The sequence below is a fragment of the Phyllobates terribilis genome, unplaced genomic scaffold (assembly GCF_046119375.1).
Source record: "Phyllobates terribilis strain yellow unplaced genomic scaffold, ASM4611937v1 Scaffold_13__5_contigs__length_258822181, whole genome shotgun sequence".
Lineage (NCBI taxonomy): Eukaryota > Metazoa > Chordata > Amphibia > Anura > Dendrobatidae > Phyllobates > Phyllobates terribilis.
The window spans coordinates 63,401,686-63,411,031 of NW_027362773.1; positions in this window are offsets into that span (position 1 = coordinate 63,401,686).

Below are 9,346 nucleotides of genomic sequence, written 5' to 3' on the forward strand. Positions count from 1 at the left end.
TGAGGTGAGCCGAGTTCATTGGACATGAACTCGGCTCATCTGGATGTCGTCACAGAGAGACGCTGAGCAGCGCAAGCAAGCCTGCGCTTCTCAGTGTCTGCGGGATGAGAGGCTGGATGGCAGCGTTCTGCTGCGGTCCAGCCTGTCATCTCGATGTAGCAGAGCTGAAGCTGTCGTGGGAACCATGGAAAGGTAAGGATGAGGTTGCTTTATTATTTTTCTTTTATTGCAGGAGATCGTTGGCTTCAGCTGGAATGGGCGTGACGGTAAGTATGGTTTAATTTAGAACAATAAGGATTGTGTCTTTATTTCAATTAAAGGACTTTATTCTGGGTGTTTGTGTTTTTTTTAACTTTGACTATGGGGTTAGTAATGGGGGTGTCTTATAGACGCCTCTCCATTACTAACCTGGGCTTGATGTCAGCTGGCATTATAAGCTGACATCAACCCCAACCCTATTACCCCCTGCCACCGCACCAGAGCAGCGTGGAAGAGCGAGGCTAAGTGCCAGAATTGGCGCATCCTATGAATGCGCCATTTCTGGGGCGGCTGACGGCTGGTGTTTCTAGCCTGGGAGGGGGCCAATATTCATGGCTCCCTTCCTGGGCTATTAATATTAGCCCCCAGCTGTCTGCCTAGCCTTTGCTAGCTATTAAATTAGGGGGGACCCCACGTCATTTTTTTTGGGGGGTCCCCCATTTTAATAGCTAGTAAAGGCTATGTATTCAGCTGGGGGCTGATATTAGTAGCCTGGGAAGCTCCGTGGGTATTACCCCCTTCCCAGGCTTCAAACATCTGCCCCAGCCGTCTGCTTAACCTCCGCTAGAGCCTAAAATTAAGGGGAACCCCACGCCAATTTTTTTAATAATAAATCCTTTATTTTAATACTAAATGACAAGTACAGTAACCAACACTATCACTGTACTTCATATATATGTGACTGACATGTTTCTATCTATCTAATCTATGTGTGAAGCTCTATTCTGTCTGTTATAAATTGTCGGGTACAGATGCTGAATTGCCGGCCGGCTTTTTTAAAGAGACGGTGCATGAAAACACTATTATTTTTTTTGATAAATCCTTTACGCTAAATGACAAGTACAGTAAGCAGCACTTTCACTGTACTTCTTATATATGTGACTGACATGTTTATATCTATCTAATCTATGTGTGAAGCTCTATTCTTTCGGTTCTAAATTGTCGGGTACAGGTGTATGCCGCTGCTGAATTGCCGGCTTTTCATGTTTCACTGTTGGCACTGTTCCCATCGATTTGGGCAATCACTGTAATGCCACAACCACCATGGCTGTGGCATTACAGTGAGTGGCAGACAATCCCTGCATGATTGGTGCTCTAAATAGCGCCAGACATGCAGGACACGCTTTTGGTGCACGAACAGTTATCGAACATAACCTCGAACAGCCGAATTTTTTGCAAATCGTTCGGGTTCGTCGAACAACTCGAACACCGCCCAAAACAGCTCGAATTTGAGATTGGCGAACAGTTCTAGTCGAACACCGCTCATCTCTATTAGTAATTTTAAATCTGGTGGAGCTTAGTATAGATGGCCTAATAAAATCATTACTGCACACTGCTACAAAGCCCAAATAATTTTCCTGCCAAGATGCAGATAAACATGATTAGTAATTTTAAATCTGGTGGAGCTTAGTATAGATGGCCTAATAGAATCATTACTGCACACTGCTACAAAGCCCAAATAATTTTCCAGCCAAGATACAGATAAGCATGATTAGTAATTTGAAAGCTTAAAGTGGAGAGCCACGTGCGCTTATCTGTCAGCACACCACCAGCAGTGCTGAACACACGTTCAGACAGAACACTGGCTTCGGGGCATGACAAGATCTCCAAGGCGTAATTGGCGAACTCCGGCCATTTATCCAGATTGGAAGCCCAAAAAGAGCAAGGGTCCAGTGACACAGTCATGGCTTCAATGTTTACTTGGAGATACTACTGTACCATCGTCTCTAGGCGTTGACTATGTGTCAGACTTCTTGTCTCCTGTGGCCTTGCAAAGGATGAGCTAAAAAAGTGGTGAAATGATTCCGCAAAATTGATGTTACCAGCAGATACTGTGTTTCTGTTACAGTTTGAGTGCTGAACACTCGACGGTCCCACGGTTGGCAAGTTGGAACTGTGAGATTCACTACGTGCACCACTGGTGTTTTGTGGAAAAGCACATGTAAGATTCTGCAACAGTCTCTGCTGATACTCCTGCATGCGTGCATCCCTTTCTATGGCAGGAATTATTTCTGCAAATTTACTTTTGTACCGGGGATCTAACAGTGTGGCAACCCAGTAGTCAGGATTATTTCTAATTCTCCCAATTCGAGGGTCATGTTGCAGGTAGTGCAGCAAGAAGGCACTCATGTGTGTTGCGCATCCAGGAGCACCAAGTCCCTGTTGTGTTGGTGGCAAGCTAACAATCATGCTTCCTTCCTCTGTCCTCTCCCCCCAACCTCGCATAACAGAAATGTGATCAAGGTCCCCCTCATCTGATGCGTCTTCCATCAGTTCGTCCTCCACTTCTACCTGGGCTGATGCACCTTCCTCACTAGTTTGGCTGCTACCATGCGCCCTGGTAAAACCATCTCCCCCACCCTCACATGCCTGCCGCCTTGGTGCTGCCGACCGTCTGGACCTTGCAGATGTTAGCCCTTCGGCATACAACTCCTCCTCCTCTACTTCCTCCACCTCCTCTTGTGCCACCACCTGACTCCGAATTCTGTTTAACATGTGCTCCAGCATGTAAATCACCGGAATAGTCATGCTGATAATGGCATCGTCAGCACTAAACATCTTCGTCGCCATTTCAAAACTGTGCAGAAGGGTGCATAGGTCCCTGATCTGAGACCACACCTCCAGCGTGATTTGCCCCACCTCTGGATCCCGTTGGCCCAGGCTATATGTCAGAACGTATTGCACCAGGGCTTGTCGGTGCTGCCACAGTCGCTGCAACATGTGCAAAGTTGAATTCCACCGGGTAGGCACATCGCATTTTAGACGGTGAAGTGGCAGGTCCAACGACTTCTGTAGAGATGTAAGTCGCTGAGCTGCGGGATGCGAACGGCGGAAGTGAGCATACAGCGACCGTGCCCTCTGCAGAAGGCCATCTAGTCCGGGATAGTGGGCTAAAAATTGCTGGACAACCAGGTTCAACACGTGAGCTATACAAGGCACGTGTGTGACATTGCCCCGGCGAAGGGCCGCACCCAGGTTTGCAGCATTGTCGCACACGGCCTTCCCTGGTTTCAGGTCCAGTGGAGACAACCATTCATGAAATTGGTTCTCCAGAGCTGACCACAACTCCTCAGCTGTGTGACTCACATTCCCCAGACATTTCAAAGTAAAAACCGCCTGATGACGTTGTGCCCTACTGCCAGCATAGTAAGGAGGTGTGCAGGATCCCTTCTGCGCAGTTAGAAAGCTTGTGGCATGACCAGACAGGCTTTGGGTGCAGGTGGAGGACCGAGAGGAGGTTGAGGAGGCAGAAGCAGTGGAGGAACTTTGACATAAAGAGGATTGACGTACAACTCGTGGGGATGGCAAGACTTGGACAGCAGCCCCTTGTCCTGCTGTCACCATAGTTACCCAGTGCCCAGTCAGCGACATGTAACGCCGCTGTCCATGCCTATCCGTCCAAGTGTCTGTGGTGAAATGCACCCTGTCACACACAGAGTTTCTCAAAGAAGCGGTGATGCTGTGTGCGACATGCTGGTGGAGCGCAGGCACACCTTTCTTTGAGAAGTAGTGCCGACTGGGCATCTGATACTGGGGCACTGCGACGGACATAAGGTCTCGAAAATCCTCTGTGTCCACCAAGCGGAAAGGCAGCATTTCTGTAGCCAAGAGCTTGCAGATGGTGAAATTCAACCTCTTAGCTTTCTCATGGCTAGGAGGAAATGGTCTTTTACTTGTCCACATCTGAGGGACTGAAGGCTGGCTGTTGTGCTTAGATGGGGTTGATAAGGGTGTCCCCGGCAAACTACCGATCTGTGAGGAAGATGCAGGCGGACATGATAGGTTGCCTTGATCCAAAGGTGGTGCTATCGATGTCGGACAGCGCTCAACACCAGCTGGTGTTACCACCTCAAAGAAAATGATGACCTGCCAATCACGCTGGCTGTTGCTGGTAAAGAGGTGGCAGGTCTGCGTCCCAAAACAGGTGTGACTGCTGTCCCCCCAGTCACAGAGGATGAAGAGGCCGCAGATGCACAAGATGGGGCAGACGGTGGTTGGCCTCGGCCGGCTAGGCCGCATTGTAGCACAGTGAGCTTCCCACTGCAACTTATGCTTCATGTCCGTGTGCCGGTTCATGCATGAAGTGCTCAAACTATGTATTTTTTGGCCTCTACTTAGCTTTTGTTGACAAATGTTACAAATAGCATGAGTTGGGTAATCTTTATCGATCTGAAAAAATGCCCAGGCTATGCAATTCTTAGCACCCATGCGACCTGAAAAGCCACCACGACTTGTGGTCAGAGGCAGAGTTGTGTTTGAGGATGCAGTTGTTGACGTGCTGCCAGTACTACGTCTCTGTCCAGGAAGGTGCAACCTGACCTCGTCGTCACTAGCATCCTCCTCCACCTCCTCTGCTGACCTCATCTCTTGGCTGACTGTGGGTTGACAGTAAGTGGGATCTCCAACCTCATCATCATCACCCTGTGTGTTATCACACCCGTCGTCCTCAGAGCCAATCTGTTCCTGCCCTGACAAAAAACTAAAGTTGTCGCTCCAATCAGGTATTTGAGTCTCATCATCGTCTTCCTCATTGTCTCCACCAACAGGAGTTACAGTTTGGGAATGAGGGTCTACATTATGGTCAGAACCTTCTGCGTCTGGTCCTGGATCCGACTCATAAAGATTCTGGGCATCAGTGCAGATCATTTCCTCGTCTGGATTCACAGAAGCGCTGGAGCCGACCTCTGATTCCCAGGCTATAGTAAGAGTAAACAGCTCTGCAGACTCAACCATCTGTTCTACCTCATACTCAGACGGGCAGCTGGAGATTTGGGAGCTGTGAGGAAGCAAGTGCGATTGGGGTGACACCTCTGAGGACTGGAGTATTTGTGATGTTGAAGCTGATGTGGAGGAGAGCCCACTTAAAGGAGCCCTTGATATCCATTGAAGCACCTGCTGTTTTTGTGCCTCATCTGGAATTTGTAGCGATTGGTGTGGCCGTAAGAAAGGGATCTTATCACATTGTCCACTAAAAGAAGTAGACATTTTAGTTTTGCTGGAAGATGGTCTTTCTTCTGCAGATGTTACTGTTGCTTTAACACCTACTCCACGGACACAACCTTTTTTCCCCTTCCCAACACGCCTATTCCCCTTTCCACAAGCAGCAGGCCTTTTTCTACTCATTTTGGTTGTTAACTAATTCACAACTCTGGAGTTGTTTGCACAAAAAAACAATGGATGGGAACCGAGCAGAGCTGAGTGGCCAAACTGTGGTATTAGGCCAAAACTATTGTCTGGGTTAGATGAAGAAAAAAATTATATTCAGTATGCAACCTGATGGAGGTCAGTATAGATGGACTAATAGAAAAAGTCCCACACACTGCTAGAAGGCCAAATATTTTTTCAGAACTAGATGCAGAAAAATATTATATTCAATTTTCAACCTGATGGAGGTCAGTATAGATGGACTAATAGAACAAGTCCAACACACAGCTAGAAGCCCAAATATTTTTTCAGAGGTAGATGCAGAAAAAAATTATATTCAGTTTGCAACCTGATGGAGGTCAGTATAGATGGACTAATGGAACAAGTCCCACACACTGCTAGAAGGCCAAATATTTTTTCAGAGCTAGATGCAGAAAAAAATTATATTCAATTTGCAACCTGATGGAGGTCAGTATAGATGGACTAATAGAACAAGTCCCACACACTGCTAGAAGCCCAAATATTTTTTCAGAGGTAGATGCAGAAAAAAATTATATTCAGTTTGCAACCTGATGGAGGTCAGTATAGATGGACTAATAGGACAAGTCCCACACACTGCTAGAAGGCCAAATATTTTTTCAGAGCTAGATGCAGAAAAATATTATATTCAATTTGCAACGTGATGGAGGTCAGTATAGATGGACTAATAGAACAAGTCCCACACACAGCTAGAAGCCCAAATATTTTTTCAGAGGTAGATGCAGAAAAAATTATATTCAGTTTGCAACCTGATGGAGGTCGGTATAGATGGACTAATAGAACAAGTCCCACACACTGCTAGAAGGCCAAATATTTTTTCAGAGCTAGATGCAGAAAAAAATTATATTCAATTTGCAACCTTATGGAGGTCAGTATAGATGGACTAATAGAATGATGGTATGCCCAAAAGGTTTTACTTCACTAGGTGCAGTAAAAAAATTGGTATTCTATACACAGGTGGTGTAGCTTGCAACACAGATAGGCTACTCCACTGACTAACACACTCTGCAATAGGCCAAAAATGATTAACTTTGCTAGATTTAGCCAAATGCTGTGAAAAAAACTTGCACAGCACTGGCACAGACCTGCCTGGCAAAAACTGATAGGAACTGATGTAACTTAGTCCTGAAAAGGACTGCAATTACAATTAGTCTTTACTCCCACAACCTATCTTTTTAAGAGCACAGACCTGCCTGATAAAAGCCGTAGGAAATGCTGTAACTAGTGTTGAGCCACCCCCGTAGTGTTCGAGTTCGGTTCGGTTCGTCGAACACCCGTGTGTTCGCCGAACTGTTCGTCGAACTGTTCGTCGAACACCTTCGAACACCGTTAAAACCAATGGCAGGCAAACAAAAACACATAGAAACACATAGAAAACACCTTCAAAGGTGTCCAAAAGCTGACAAACTGCTCAGAAGACACAACTAACACAAGGAAAAGTGACAAGTACATATAGTCATGCGAAAAGAAAAGAGGTGGAGGAGTAAAAGAAGGGGGAGACACAGATATAGGCATGTCATGCCCTTCTAAAATCCAAAAAGTGAGAAGCCGACACGTTCAGTCTGCTCCTGCCCGTGCCACCTCCGCGTCGCCGGATTTGTGCCAGAGCCGCGGTGAACCCTGACGGCCAGCCCCCCTCTCCCAATACTGGTGCCTGTCCGCTGGTGGGTCGAGCGAGCCCCCCTGTGGTGGAGGCAGCTCTAAGCTTTTTAATTTAAATTGTCTCTCTAATTTGAATGAATACACTTTAAATCCATTTACAAGGATCTATTGGAGGGCAAGTCTCATGCCAGCAGCCGCGTAATTCCAGCTCCAGTAGCGTCCACTAAAGCTGCTGCACTTATAAAGCTTTTATAAGGATCTAGCTCGGCTGTCCACCGCAAGGCATCCTACTGCCAGTCCCAGCCCCTATGCCTTGGGGTGCCTCCTGATGCTCTTCACTGAGTATCCCGTGGTCCCGAAGCATTTCCTTTGAAAAAATTAAGTGTCCAAACTACAGGTGGTGTAGCTTGCTTAACAGCCGGAATAATCTGCTGACTAGCAGACACTGCTACTAGGCACAAAGTATTTCCTGGGCTAGATGCAGTTAAAAATTTGTAATTAGATACTCTCGTTGGATGCTGAGGAAGCATTCCATAGAGTCTCCTGGCACGCCATATATGATTCTCTTAAAAAGCTTGGGGTAGGGGTCTAGGGGACCCTTTTATAGCCAAAATCACGGCCCTGTATCGCAATACGTCACCTAGGCTGAAGATAAATGGAACTGTAGCACCCTGAGGGCTCGGTTGCTACAGAGGTATTGCACCACACCCAGAGGTGTGATATCTCACTCTCAGGTAAGGATGTAGTGTGGATCAGGACCCGACACCTGCATGCATTACACCACATTGCCGTGGTGCAGGGCGACCAATATGCCCCTGAGATGGGCACGACAGTCCCTGTCCCTGGCTGGAGTGGAGGGAGGGAACACTGAGGAAGGGGAACCCTGTAGTGCAGGAGCAGGGAGGAAGCAGTTCCTGGGTTCATTGAGAAGGGAGTATAAAAGGTGGGCACCATCTTAGTTCAGTGCAGAGAAGTCTGAGCAGAAGTGGCAGGGAGCAGGGGCTCTGCATGAGCTCTGCTCCGGAGGCGGGCCTAGTAACAGAGGCCCAGGCCTGGAAGAGGGAGAAGGAAGGAAGAGGAGCGGAGAAGGCTCCAGGAATGAGGAACGAAGGGATCCCAGGGGTGCGGACGGGCGAGTCGCCACCGCACGCCCGAATCCACCTGCGTGGAGGGGTCAGGCCAAAGGGGGAGACCGGTCCCCGAAACTAGTGGAGGCAGGAAACGACCCTCAGCTAGAAACAGGAGGCTGTGACATTTTATGTGGCGCAGCCCCTCGCTACACCCGCTAGGAAGGCACCACATAGGGTCAGGGAAACTGGCGCCAAGTTTACCAAGAGGAGGCCCGAGGCAGCCGGACAGAAGGGTTGGTAAGAAAGGCCAGACAAAGGACACACAAAGGGGGTCCTGTGAAGCGCTCCAAAGTTATGTGGGAGTTGTCTTAGCCACTCACCTGGTGAGCACAGTACGACGTGGGCAGCCGTTACCTGCAGACGTGGTCTGGATAATAAGATCTGTGAGTAAAGGCCCTGGACTGCATCACTGACTCCGTGTCGTTACTGCTGCTGCCCTGCACCATCACCCCCATCCTCCGCATACACTGCCCTGAGGCTATACTCCTCCCGTGGGGAGTTATGCTACGCTCTGCTGCACCCACAACACCAGACTCAGCAGTCTGCCCTGGAGCGGCGGTTCACTCTGACCGCAATCCACGGGTGGCATAGTCGGACATTTAAACATCAAAACCACATAAATAGTTCCGCCACTGGTTTGACCGCCCTGAGCCACGGAACCGGGTCGCCGCCACGGAGACTACAACCACCAGCATCCACCAAAAAGGGTCCAGCTCCGGGTGTCCCAAGGCCCAGGGGGCGCGTCAGAACATTTTCATCACCTTTCACAATCACCAATGGGACAAGGCAGGGATGTTCTCTGTCCCCTCTCTTATACATCCTAGTGACGGAGCACCTGCTCTCATCAATTCGCCGTAACCCCAATATTAGGTGGATTGAGGTGGGAGGCACCGAGTACAAGTGGTCTCTATTTGCTGATGATGTCCTAGTATATATCACTCAATCACATATATCCATCCATGCTGTTATGGCTGAAATAGGTCACTTTGTTACATGGTCAAATTTTAAAATCAATGCAGCGAAGTCTGATGCCCTCGATGTCTCCTTCCCCAAATCCATATAGGATTCCATCCAGTCCAACTTTCCCTTTGCCTGGCCCTCACAGGGTATCAAATACTTAGGAATTCCTATTCATAGAGACCTCTCCCATCTATGTTATCTTAATTTTGGGC